Raw genomic sequence first — 14327 nt, 5'->3', positions numbered from 1 at the left:
AAAGTATTCGTCTAGTTGTAATTTTTTCTTAAAAAATAAGTATATGTCACGTGAAAGGAAGGGAACATAAACTGTGAACATCCAGTCATATGCAACGAACCTTGGTAAGTCATTTTTATCGATGGACAAGGAAATAAATTCATCCATAGCGATAGTAAATTTGACAAAAAGGAGAATTGATTCAAGGGCTACTACAAAAAATATTCGTCTGAAAATACGGTTTCAAACACAAAAATGAATATTTAGTTGGTTTTCTCTTTGCAGCTATTACTGCTTCTAGTCGTCTGGGCATCGACTTGAACAAATTTGCCGTCAGACAGGCTGGAATTTTGCTCCATTCGTCTTGAAGTGCTTCATTTAGGTCTCTCTCGTTAGAAATGTTTCTTCTCCTGATGTTATCTTCCAGTACTTTCCAAAGGTGTTCAGTAGGATTAATGTCTGGGCTCTGAGGTGGGTGTTAAGTTGTTTTGGGTTGTTGTAGAGGAGCCACAGCCTTGTATTTAGAGCCGTATGCTTTGGATCATTATCTCGTTGAAAAATTTAATTTCCTTGCAGAACTAAATTTTCGGCTCTAGGATTCAGATTTTCCTTTAAAATGTTGATATACGTATGGTGATCCATTCTATGAAATGTAATTTTCCAACACCTGCAGCACTCGTACAGCCCCACACCATCAGGGAGCCACAACTGTTTTTAAACGTTGGCACAAGATTGCGTGGCAACATCTCCGCATTCTTCTTACGCCACACCATTCGCCTGCCATCCGACCCGAAAACGTTATATTTACTCTCATCAGAAAATATTACTCTATTCCGGTCTTCCTTTTTGAATCAATGTTCCATCTCAAAATGAAGACATTTCTTTCGGTTCTGTTCACTGACCCAAAATTTCTTTCGCAATACCCGGCCGTGGTACCCAAACGTTTTGAAGGTATTTCTGGTATTGTTGGCACATACCTTTTTTCCCCTAGACTCTAACTCCCCAGCCAAATGGTTCAAAAGGCTCTAAGTACTATGGGACTTAACATCTGAGGTCATCAGTTCCTTAGACTTAGAACTAAGTAAACCTAAGTAACCTAAGGACATCACACACATCCATGCCCGAGGCAGGATTCGAACCTGCGACCGTAGAAGCAGCGCGGTTCCCGACTGACTCCCCAGACAACTTAGGAGCGCTGATTTTAGGTTTCTTCTTCAATTCCCTCATGATAAATCACACGTCCGCATCAGTCAAAGTGTGAGGGCGTCCGGTACTTGGTTGGTTTCTTAAGTATTTTGTTGTGCAAAAATCGACCTATTATAGACTAAACCGTCAATCTAGCACTACCGATACTTTTACAGTACCGTAAGAAGATTTGCACTCATTATGTACGCGCAGAATAAGTCTCTATCAGCGTCGTCTCACTACCCTTGTGGCCCATGTCGCTAATTGCACTGTATCAGTGCCGTTCAAAACCACAACAGGCGATAGAGTGAGGCCGCTTACGGTTGACTCCAGCGTGTGCCGTGGGTCAGCATTACAGTTTAATCACTGCTCGCAGAATTTTCGCGCGTTCAGATGGTGGACGAATACTTTATGAAGTAGCTCTTGTATTGCATTTTCTGTTTTGTTAACCTTGTTGTCGATTTGGATGTATTTCTTTCCTTAGTTTTCAACAAAAATGACTTACCGAGGTACTTCTTACATGATTGGCTCTTTAGATTTTGTATACATTTCTTTCCATGCTACACAGACTTTGTTTTCTAAAAGATATGCAGCTAGACGAATACTTTTTGGACTCACTGTAGATGGCAACAGGTTGGCCAAACCACACATTATCTGGGTACTTCTCTAGGCTTGCCGGCCTCGGTGGCCGAGCGGTTCTAGACGCTTCAGTCCGGAACTTGCAAGATCCCCTCGCTTCTGAACTGATACTGTTATTACTCAGCTTAGCCTCGAGTCCGGTGGTGGTATATGTAACGTACAGTATGACTGGTAAGCATTTACACCTGGAATTTGCGAGTGTAAGTCGGACCTTCCTTGATCCGCCTTGGTGGGTCGTGTCGTCGGATTTCCTCCTACCTGTTCGCGGTGCAGCTCTCGTAAATGTCGTCCCGTGCAGATTCTTCATTGGCGCATTGGATGTCTCTGTCGGTGGAAGCTAATTATCTGAAATTGCTGTCGGTCAACTTTGGGGTATCTATTTACTCGAAATTAACATTCAGAGCGCCGTAATATCACTTTTATTCCTATTACATCAACGATCAAACAAACTACTCGTAACCGAGAACATGGCTACCATTGAACAAGGCAGGAAGAGCTCTTAACGCCGACTGCCGACTTTGGCGCGCAGTCCGTATCTCTTACTAGTTTCGTGATAGTTCGTACATTTCCGATCAAGTTCGTACTTACTAAGATATGCACTTGTTAATGAACGGGTGTGAATTTTAATGAGGCAAAATTATGATAAATAGTTTTAAACATCCAGAGGCTCCTACTAGTATTCATGTTGTCATAAATCACTTTAATTATTAAATATAAATAAACAATATCGGTGACTTTGGCGCCAAGATGGCGGTACTTCCCGTCCTGTATATTTCCCAGACTGACGCTTGTTGCTACGGTCCAGCGCCGAGCCCCACCCCACTACGCGCGACATATGGTCGCTTCGTCACCTAGCCAGCCAGCGTGGGAAATGCTCTCCGACTCATGGCCGGCTACTGACTCCAGCACTTCCTAACTGTCGTGAATGCATCAATATGAGACAATAATTTATTAACTGGTAAAAATGTCTTCCTCACCTAAGAGGCACCTTACAAACTGCGAGACTGCTACGGTCGCAGGTTCGAATCCTGCCTCGGGCATGGATGTGCGTGATGTCCTTAGGTTAGTTAGGTTCAAGTAGTTCTAAGTTCTAGGGGACTGATGGCCACAGATGTCAAGTCCCATAGTGCTCAGAGCCATTTGGCCCATTCTCTAGGCTTGTGTCTACAACTTAAGACGAGCAGGCTGGTTTTGTAAACTTTTAGCCTGGTGATTGTCTAGTAAAGAATGTTTGTTTCTCTTTAGCAGACGCATTAGATCCTAATCTAAAAATTAGTGTTTAAAGTACCGGGTGATCAAAAAGACAGTATAAATTTGGAAACTTAATAAACGACGGAATAATGTAGATAGGTAAAAATTGACACACATGCTTGGAATGACATGGGGTTTTATCAGAACCAAAAGAAGAAAAAGAAAAACACCCCACATTGCTAGACGTGTGAAAGACCTATTGCGCGCGTCGTTTGGTGATCATGGCGTGCTCAGCCGCCACTTTCGTCATGCTTGGCCTCCCAGGTCCCCAGACCTCAGTCCATGCGATTATTGGCTTTGGGGTTACCTGAAGTCGCAAGTCTGTCGTGATCGACCGACACCTCTAGGGATGCTGAAAGACAACATCCGACGCCAATGCCTCACCATAACTCCGGACATGCCTTACAGTGGTGTTCACAATATTTTTCCTCGACTACAGATATTGTTGAGAAATGATGGTGGACGAATTGAGAATTTCCTGTAAAGAACATCATATTTGCTTTGTCTTACTTTGTTATGCTAATTATTGCTATTCTGATCAGATGAAGCGCCATCCGTCGGACATTTTTTTAACTTTTGTAGTTTTTTGGTTCTAATAAAACCCCATGTCATTCCAAGCATGTGTGTCAATTTGTACCTCTCTATCTACATTATTCCGTGATTTATTCAGTTTTCAAATTTGTACTGACATTTTGATCACCCGATACATTGCCTCGCGATGTTCCTGTGAGGTCTGCGGCGCCTTGCCACGGTTTTATGCGGCTAACTCCGTCAGAGGTTCGAGCCGTCCCTCGGGCATGCGTGTGTGTGTTGTCCTTACCCTAAGTTAGTTTAAGTTAGATTGGGTAGTGTGTAAGCCTAGGGAATGTTGACCTTAGCAGTTTGGTCCCATAGGTACTACCACAAATTTCCAAAATGAATTACTTGGTTCAAACGGCTCTGAGCACTATGGGACTCAACTTCTGAGGTCATTAGTCCCCTAGAACTTAGAACTAGTTAAACCTAACTAACCTAAGGACATCACACACATCCATGCCCGAGGCAGGATTCGAACCTGCGACCGTAGCGGTCTCGCGGTTCCAGACTACAGCGCCTAGAACATCACGGCCACTTCGGCCGGCAAATGAATTACTTGTATAGATAAATACGTAGATGGTATGTCTGTGTACCCGCATACTCTCTTCTTCTTCTGTAAGTGTGGAATCCGTCCTGGAAGTCAGGGCACGCCTTTTTGTAGCACCGTGTGGGCGAGAGACACGGGCGGCGATGTGTCGTTGTCTGGGCAGACGGGCGCGCGGCGGCATCTGGGAGCAGTTACTGCGTCGAAACGAGACGTGTCGTGGGGTGGCGAGCCGGCGAGGCGGGCAATTTACGGGTCGGCCGCCTCTTAACGATCCTGGAATAGCCTGGAGGCCGGGCTGGGCCGGCCGCCGCCCGAAATGAACCCACACCGCCTCCTGTAATTTGTGCCTCACCGGCAGCGGAGCTGTACTTACCGGACGCGTACAAGCCGCGCCCCCTCGCTCCCAGAGCTGCTAAGTCGCCGCTCGCGCGACAAGTAGCTCATAACTCGAGGCGCGAACCTGGGCGGCCGCTTGAGCCAAACTTGGCTCTTCTCTGGACACAATGGCTCATTTTTGTCAATTCAAGGCGGAGGCTGTGACCGAGCGGTTGTAGGCGCTTCAGTCCGGAACCGCGTGACTGCTACGGTCACTGGTTCGAATCCTGCCAATCCGAAAGAGTACGATCTATGGAGGAGAATCGCTAGGATGAAAGTCGGCACGCCTCAGTTACAGCAAAGAGATACAATTTTATAATTAGAACATAAGTTTTTTTTCACTTGTAGCTGATGTATTTACACCAGGAATGTACAAATCAATTTATATTACATTTCTATCACTTTTCGTGTGAGATCTAGAAACCTTTAATGTATTACGGGGGGATGCAACATGCTGTACACAATACTTGGCTGTGTATAGATGGATGTCCTGGTGGCGAAATGGTGAAGTACGGCCGTGCGGTTCTAGGCGCTTCAGTCCGGACCCGCCTGACTGCTACGGTCGCAGGTTCGAATCCTGACTCGGGCTTGTATGTGTGTGATGTCCTTAGGTAAGTTAGGTTTAAGTAGTTGTAAGTTCTAGGGGACTGATGACCTCAGATGTTGAGTCCCATAGTGCTCAAAGCGATTATAATTTGAACCTCAATTCAATTAAATGGGAAGAAACGTACGAACCTCGTACCGGAAGCCAAGAGCAATTTTATGTCCCCATGACACGGGTGTCTGCAAATCAGCTTGCTCGGTGGTGGTAGGCGGTGCCATCTGCTCGTTCCATGGTGCACTGGTGAGACAGATCCGCGATAGGCATTGCGAGAAGCAAAACGTGTGTGGCAGTAAGTGTGCTTTTGGCTGCAGACTCCATGCGAGCATTGCATCCACTATTCACAGACACAAAATTTGGTTTACCACAGCTAAATCAGTAACCTACAAAAATATTCATGTATTAGGTTGATGCATAAGTTCGTAGCGATTTCCCATAAGTTCAACAAACAACAAATACAATAAACACAGAATTTAGTCATCAGTAACCTCAATCTCCTTGCTGCTACCTGTAGCTCGACATATGTGAGCAGCCCGTAGCGGCTTGCTTTCCATCTACTGTACTTTTTTTAAAAAAAATTTGACTAAACCTTTATCGCTTCATATTTACACTACTGGCCCCTAAAATAGCTACACCAAGAAAAAATACAGATGATAAACGGGTGTTCATTGGACAAATATATTGTACTAGAACTGACATGTGATTACATTTTCACGCAATTTGGGTGCATGGCAAGGAAAGCGTTTCTGAAGAAGAGAAATTTGTTAACATCGAGTATTGATTTAAGTGTTAGAAGGTCGTTTCTGAAAGTATTTGTATGGAGTGTAGCCATGTATGGAAGTGAAACGTGGACGATAAATAGTTTAGACAAGAAGAGAATAGAAGCTTTCGAAATGTGGTACTACAGAAGAATGCTGAAGATTAGATGGGTAGATCACATAACTAATGAGGAAGTATTGAATAGGATTGGGGAGAAGAGAAGTTTGTGGCACAACTTGACTAGAAGAAGGGATCGGTTGGTAGGACATGATCTGAGGCATCAAGGGATCACCAATTTAGTACTCGAGGGCAGCATGGAGGGTAAAAATCGTAGAGGGAGACCAAGAGATGAGTACACTAAGCAGATTCAGAAGGATGAAGGCTGCAGTAGGTACTGGGAGATGAAGAAGCTTGCACAGGATAGAGTAGCATTTAGAGCTGCATCAAACCAGTCTCTGGACTAAAGACCATAACAACAACAACATTGGGTGCATAGATCCTGAGAAATCAGTACCTAGAACAACCACCTCTGGCAGTCATAACGGCCTTGATACGCCTGGGCATTGAGTCAAACAGAGCTTGGATGGCGTATACAGGTACACCTGCCCATGCAGCTTCAACACGATACCACAGTTCATCAAGAGTAGCGACTGGCGTCTTGTGAAGAGCCAGTTGCTCGGCCACCATTGACCAGACGTTTACAATTGGTGAGAGATCTGGAGAATGTGCTGGCCAGGGCAGCAGTCGAACATTTTCTGTATCGTACAGGACCTGCAACATGCGGTCGTGCATTATCCCGCAGAAATGTAGGATTTCGCAGGGATCGAATGACAGGTAGAGCCACGGGTCGTAACACATCTGAAATGTAACGTCCACTGTTCGAAGTGCCGTCAATGCGAACAAGAGATGACCGAGACGTGTAACCAATGGCACCACATACCATCACGCCGGGTGATACACCAGTATGGCGATGACGAATACACGCTTCCAATATGTGTTCACCGCGATGTCGCCAAACACGGATGCGACCGTCATGATGCTGTAAACAGAACCTAGATTCATCCGAAAAAATGACGTTTTTCCATTCGTGCTCCCAGGTTCGTCGTTGAGTACAGCATCGCAGGAGCTCCTGTCTGTGATGCAGCGTCAAGGGCAACCGCAGCCATGGTCTCTGAGCTGATAGTCCATGCTGCTGCAAACGTCGTCGAACTGTTCGTGCAGATGGTTGTTGTCTTGCAAACGTCCCCATCTGTTGACTCAGGGATCGAGACGTGGCTGAACGATCCGTTACAGCCGTGCGAATAAGATGCTTGTCATCTCGACTGCTAGTGATACTATGCCGTTGGGATCCAGCACGGCGTTCCGTATTACTCCCCTGAACCCACCGATTCCATATTCTGCTAACAGTCATTGGATCTCGACCACCGCGAGCTGCAATGTTGCGATACGATAAAGTCGGAAACGTCATGGTACGCATTTGTCCTCGTTACACGAGGCATCACAACAACGTTTCACCAGGCAACGCCGGTCAAGTGCTGTTTGTGTATGAGAAACCGGTTGGAAACTTTCCTCATGTCTGCACGTTCTAGGTGTCGCCTCTGGCGCCAACCTTGTGTGACTGCTCTGAAAAGCTAATCATTTGCATATCACTGCTTCTTCTTCCTGTCGGTTAAATTTCGCGTCTGTAGCACGTCATTTTGGTGGTGTAGCAATTTTAATGGCCAGTAGTGTATTTTATACGTCACACGTAAGTACTGTTTCTTTCCTGTACTGGTAGTCGGTTTTCGTAGACAGGAAGTTACCATGTCTGCTGTTCTCAAATAAAACATTGTCTTTTACGCCAAGTAGTAAATAATGTTCATCATAACATTCATCTGTCTATACAGGGTGGTCGGAAATTCCCGTTACAGACTTCTAGTACTTGTAGAGCGGAGTCAGTACATGATATTCTGAATAGGAACCCATGTCCGGAAACGTCACCGAACGAGACTACAGAGTGTCAGAGTTATAGGCGCGGGCGTCAGTAAATGTACGTATACACGGGGTGATTCCGTGATGATGTTACAGACTTTCTAGGATGATGGAGAACGATAAATGCATTAATCTAAAGTAAGGATTCCTATACCGGAAAGGAACGAGTCGAAAGTTGTAAACGAAAACCGTTCTGAAACCTCTGACAGTTGAATCCATGTACCGATTCTTGTGTAGCGGAGGGCTGGTAACTTTCAGTGGTGGTAGTGTGGACGAAAACGAGAAAAAAATTCCAATAAACGAGGGCTCTAAAGTGCGTACCGTGACGTCTATGGACACTTGCTCAGTAGAGGAGATGTGTTTCACATTAGCGAAAATGAACTAATGGTCATAGCTCCTCAGGCACGCACTTTAGAGTCCCACGTTTACTGGACATCTACTGGACCATCTACGTTAGCTACGGGAGAAATCGATCGATTTTAGTTCCGAATAAACCGTATGTTGTGGAATTTGTTTGGTCTCGGTGTTATCATGTGCTCCTTGTCTTTTACTAATAGCCGTGTAAAAAGAAACGAAATATCACTGCCATATCAAAAGCACTAAAATTTTACGTTTTTAAATTAAAAAAAATAGAACAATTGTCATTCGTAAAATGTGCATTGGTTTGAACTCTGCGTTATTATAGAAAATGGGATAACCGATCAGCGTTTTTTTAATAACAAAACAGGTAGAAATGAGCAACAGACGCATGGCATAAGGACTGGTACTGCACTGATGAGACAGTGATGTCCCGCTTGGCGTGTGTCGGGGCTTAAAGTAGGCGTGTTCGTGCAGTGCGAAAGACCTGCCCCACGTGGTCTCTACGGAAGTTTCTCGCTGTCGTCGCCGCTGTATTGCAAATGACTCTAATCCTTCTCCGGAAATATTTTTACCAACTGGCGTACCAGTGAAAGACAATGTTTCATTTGATTTAAAGGATTAATTGTTTGGCCGTCACTTCTATGAAGTAATAAAAGAGCAAGGAAATAATGGTAACAGTGATAAATTAAGGACATAACAACAGTTTATTCATAGTATACAACAAAAATTGAAAGTAGCTGATTTGCTTTGTGCATCTAGATAATACGCCCCTAGCTGCTTGTAGCTCTTGAAAACGAACAAATTAGTATGAAAAACAGAGTTATGCAACCTCAGTTATCGCCCCCCCCCCCCCCTTGAACCATGGACCTTGCCGTTGGTGGGGAGGCTTGCGTGCCTCAGCGATACAGATAGCCGTACCGTAGGTACAACCACAACGGAGGGGTATCTGTTGAGAGGCCAGACAAACGTGTGGTTCCTGAAGAGGGGCAGCAGCCTTTTCAGTAATTGCAAGGGCAACAGTCTGGATGATTGACTGATCTGGCCTTGTAACAATAACCAAAACGGCCTTGCTGTGCTGGTACTGCGAACGGCTGAAAGCAAGGGGAAACTACGGCCGTAATTTTTCCCGAGAGCATGCATCTTTACTGTATGATTAAATGATGATGATGTCCTCTTGGGTAAAATATTCCGGAGGTAAAATAGTCCCCCATTCGGATCTCCGGGCGGGGACTACTCAAGAGGATGTCGTTATCAGGAGAAAGAAAACTGGCGTTCTACGGATCGGAGCGTGGAATGTCAGATCCCTTAATCGGGCAGGTAGGTTAGAAAATTTAAAAAGGGAAATGGATAGGTTAAAGTTAGATATTGTGGGAATTAGTGAAGTTCGGTGGCAGGAGGAACAAGACTTTTGGTCAGGTGACTACAGGGTTATAAACACAAAGTCAAATAGGGGTAATGCAGGAGTAGGTTTAATATTGAATAGGAAAATAGGAATGCGGGTAAGCTACTACAAACAGCATAGTGAACGCATTATTGTGGCCAAGATAGATATGAAGCCCACACCTACTACAGTAGTACAAGTTTATATGCCAAGTAGCTCTGCAGATGACGAAGAAATTGAAGAAATGTATGATGAAATAAAAGAAATTATTCAGATAGTGAAGGAAGACGAAAATTTAATAGTCACGGGTGACTGGAATTCGAGTGTAGGAAAAGGGAGAGAAGGAAACGTAGTAGGTGAATATGGATTGGGGCTAAGATATGAAAGAGGAAGCCGCCTGATAGAATTTTGCACAGAGCACAACTTAATCATAGCTAACACTTGGTTTAAGAATCATGATTGAAGGTTGTATACATGGAAGAACCCTGGAGATACTAAAAGGTATCAGATAGATTATATAATGGTAAGACAGAGATTTAGGAACCAGGTTTTAAATTGTAAGACATTTCCAGGGGCAGATGTGGACTCTGACCACAATCTATTGGTTATGACCTGTAGATTAAAACTGAAGAAACTGCAAAAAGGTGGGAATTTAAGGAGATGGGACCTGGATAAACTGAAAGAACCAGAGGTTGTACAGAGTTTCAGGGAGAGCATAAGGGAACAATTGAAAGGAATGGGGGAAAGAAATACAGTAGAAGAAGAATGGGTAGCTCTGAGGGATGAAGTAGTGAAGGCAGCAGACGATCAAGTAGGTAAAAAGAAGAGGGTTAGTAGAAATCCTTGGGTAACAGAAGAAATATTGAATTTAATTGATGAAAGGAGAAAATATAAAAATGCAGTAAATGAAGCACGCAAAGAGGAATACAAACGTCCCAAAAATGAGATCGACAGGAAGTGCAAAATGGCTAAGCAGGGATGGCTAGAGGACAAATGTAAGGATGTAGAGGCTTATCTCACTAGGGGTAAGATAGATACTGCCTACAGGAAAATTAAAGAGACCTTTGGAGATAAGAGAACCACATGTATGAACATCAAGAGCTCAGATGGAAACCCAGTTCTAAGCAAAGAAGGGAAAGCAGAAAGGTGGAAGGAGTATATAGTCTATACAAGGGCGATGCACTTGAGGACAATATTATGGAAATGGAAGAGGATGTACATGAAGATGAAATGGGAGATACGATACTGCGTGAAGAGTTTGACGGAGCACTGAAGGACCTCAGTCGAAACAAGGCCCCCGGAGTAGACAACATTCCACTGGAACTACTGACGGCCTTGGGAGAGCCAGTCCTGACATAACTCTACCATGTGGTGAGCAAGATGTATGAAACAGGCGAAATACCCTCAGACTTCAAGAAGAATATAATAATTCCAATCCCAAAGAAAGCAGGTGTTGACAGATGTGAAAATTACCGAACAATCACTTTAATAAGCCACAGCTGCAAAGTACTAACACGAATTCTTTTCAGACGAATGGAAAAACTAGTAGAAGCCGACCTCGGGGAAGATCAGTTTGGATTCCGTAGAAATACTGGAACACGTGACGCAATACTGACCTTACGACTTATCTTAGAAGAAAGATTAAGGAAAGGCAAACCTACGTTTCTAGCATTTGTAGACTTAGAGAAAGCTTTTGACAATGTTGACTGGAATACTCTCTTTCAAATTCTAAAAGTGGCAGGGGTAAAATACAGGGAGCGAAAGGCTATTTACAACTTGTACAGAAACCAGACGGCAGTTATAAGAGTTGAGGGACATGAAAGAGAAGCAGTGGTTGGGAAGGGAGTGAGACAGGGTTGTAGCCTCTCCCCGATGTTATTCAATCTCTATATTGAGCAAGCAGTAAAGGAAACAAAAGAAAAATTTGGAGTAGGTTTTAAAATCCATGGAGAAGAAATAAAAACTTTGAGGTTCGCCGATGACATTGTAATTCTGTCAGAGACAGCAAAGGACTTGGAAGAGCAGTTGAACGGAATGGATGGTGTCTTGAAGGGAGGATATAAGATGAACATCAACAAAAGCAAAACGAGGATAATGGAATGTAGTCGAGTTAAGTCGGGTGATGCTGAGGGTATTAGATTAGGAAATGAGGCACTTAAAGTAGTAAAGGAGTTTTGCTATTTGGGGAGCAAAATAACTGATGATGGACGAAGTAGAGAGGATATAAAATGTAGACTGGCAATGGCAAGGAAAGCGTTTCTGAAGAAGAGAAATTTGTTAACATCGAGTATAGATTTAAGCGTCAGGAAGTCATTTCTGAAAGTATTTGTATGGAGTGTAGCCATGTATGGAAGTGAAACATGGACGGTAAATAGTTTGGACAAGAAGAGAATAGAAGCTTTAGAAATGTGGTGCTACAGAAGAATGCTGAAGATTAGATGGGTAGATCACGTAACTAATGAGGAAGTATTGAATAGGATTGGGGAGAAGAGAAGTTTGTGGCACAACTTGACCAGAAGAAGGGATCGGTTGGTAGGACATGTTCTGAGGCATCAAGGGATCACCAATTTAGTATTGGAGGGCAGCGTGGAGGGTAAAAATCATAGGGGGAGACCAAGAGATGAATACACTAAGCAGATTCAGAAGGATGTGTGTTGCAGTAGGTACTGGGAGATGAAGGAGCTTGCACAGGATAGAGTAGCATGGAGAGCTGCATCAAACCAGTCCCAGGACTGAAGACCACAACAACAAGAACAGTTATCGCCCTCTAGCACTGACTACTAGTAGTACCCAAATAGTGGTATGACATCTGAACATGACAGTGTTAAAATATTTCGATCTTTGTTCGTTTACTACGCTTATTGCAGGAAATAATATGAATAAAAAACCCAAAACGATTTTTTCAGAGACAGGTTATTTCGAGCGGACTAAACAGTCAGATTAAACTGACGTGAAAGAGAAAAAAGAAAACAATATAATCGAAGTCCTGTAGTTTCAGCGACAACCGCGATCCCTAATATGGATGTCTGGGTGCTTGGTGCAAGATTGTTATTATTATTGTTTTTTTTTGAGGCTTCTACGACGGCTTGCTCGTAGATGATAATGATGATAAAGACAAGACACGCAGCCAATCCTAAGAGGAGAAAATTCCCCACCCGGCTGGAGCCTGTGTCCCCGTGATCGAGAAGCAGCAAAGCTGACCACAATACCACGAGATGATGAACAGTAGCAGGTTGCATATCGCAGCCCAACATAGTTGAAATAAAGTTAAGCGAAGTACGAGATGAAATCGATGTGGTCAGACAGACCCCACTTAAGCTGTCGGCACACGAATGGTGAGCTTCGAGCGTGCCGAGTTTCTGACATGACAGCGCGGAATTGCACTTTGGGGAGGTCTTTCTAAAGGTCCAGAGCAATATGTAGCATGTCAGACATTCTGAACGTGCGTGTGGACTTTGACCAGTGAGATGGCAGAACGCCATCTGAGTCACAAGCACGCCATCTGCTTTCAGTCGCGAGGCGCCGTATTGGCTTTCAGTTGATGCTCCTATGTACGTGGGTCACTCAATAATTGAAGAGACAAATTGGTCTGGAGAGAAAAGCGTTTATTTTTACTAAACAATACTTTTTCCACATTTCAACGTAATCCCCTTGAACATTGATGCACTTGTTCCAATTGGCTACTAGCTTTTCCGGGAGCAAAGAACTCTTTATCTTGACGATTGAACCTATTTCCTGCAAACTTTTCACGTCCTTGTTTTCGTGGAACCTCTTCCCACGTAATGTCTCCTTCAGTGCACCAAAAAAATGGAAATCACTAGGTGCTAAATCAGGACTGTAAGGGGGATGAGGCAGTGCTTCCCAGTTCATTTTGTCGATGGTTTCACGGGTTAGTTGAGAAATATGAGGACGCACATTGTCTTGCTGGATAATCTCACATCTCCTCTGAAATCCACGACGTCTCTCTCTCTTGGGTGGCTTCACCTTGTTTAAAACTGGCTGTTCATTTGACGCTGCTCTTCGAGATAACCACAAAAACTGGACCTTCAGCACCCCAAAACACCGTCAACATGACTTTTCCTGCTGATGCTTGGGTTTTGAATTTTTTCTTGACAAGTGAGTTGGTGTGCTTCCCCTCCATGCTTTGTCTTTTTGATCCTGGCTCATAATAGTGAACCCAAGATTCATCACAAGTTAAAGTTTTGTTCAGGCACTGCTCACCTCTTTCATAGCGTTGCTTTAGCTCTGTGCACACTCTCAACCTCGTTTCCTTCTGTAGACGCATCAACTCCTATGGGACCCATCTTGCATGTGTTTTGAGGTACTTCAGCTTGCTACAGATAGTGTTATGAACTAAAGCAGCAGTAAATTGAACCTTATCAACTCTCATTTCCAAACTCACACTGCGGTCGGGACGAATAATGTCACCATTTCGAGTTTCAAGTGAGGGAGTTGAAACTGCAACTGGTCGGCCAGAACGGTGTTCATCAGGCACTGAGTCGCGACCATTTTTGAACTGCTCTACCCACTTGTAAAAATTCGCACGATTTATACAACCTTCATCATAAACTTTAGACATTCTACAGTTTATTTTCACTGGTTTCTCCCCTTCAGCAAGTAAAAAACGAATAACAGAACGTTGTTCAACTAACGCGGATGTTTCAAGTGGACTCGCCATCTTGAAATGTATTTTTGAAGTTATA

This window comes from Schistocerca piceifrons, chromosome 1, assembly GCF_021461385.2.
Source record: "Schistocerca piceifrons isolate TAMUIC-IGC-003096 chromosome 1, iqSchPice1.1, whole genome shotgun sequence".
Taxonomy (NCBI): domain Eukaryota; kingdom Metazoa; phylum Arthropoda; class Insecta; order Orthoptera; family Acrididae; genus Schistocerca; species Schistocerca piceifrons.
This window is presented reverse-complemented; position numbering follows the sequence as displayed.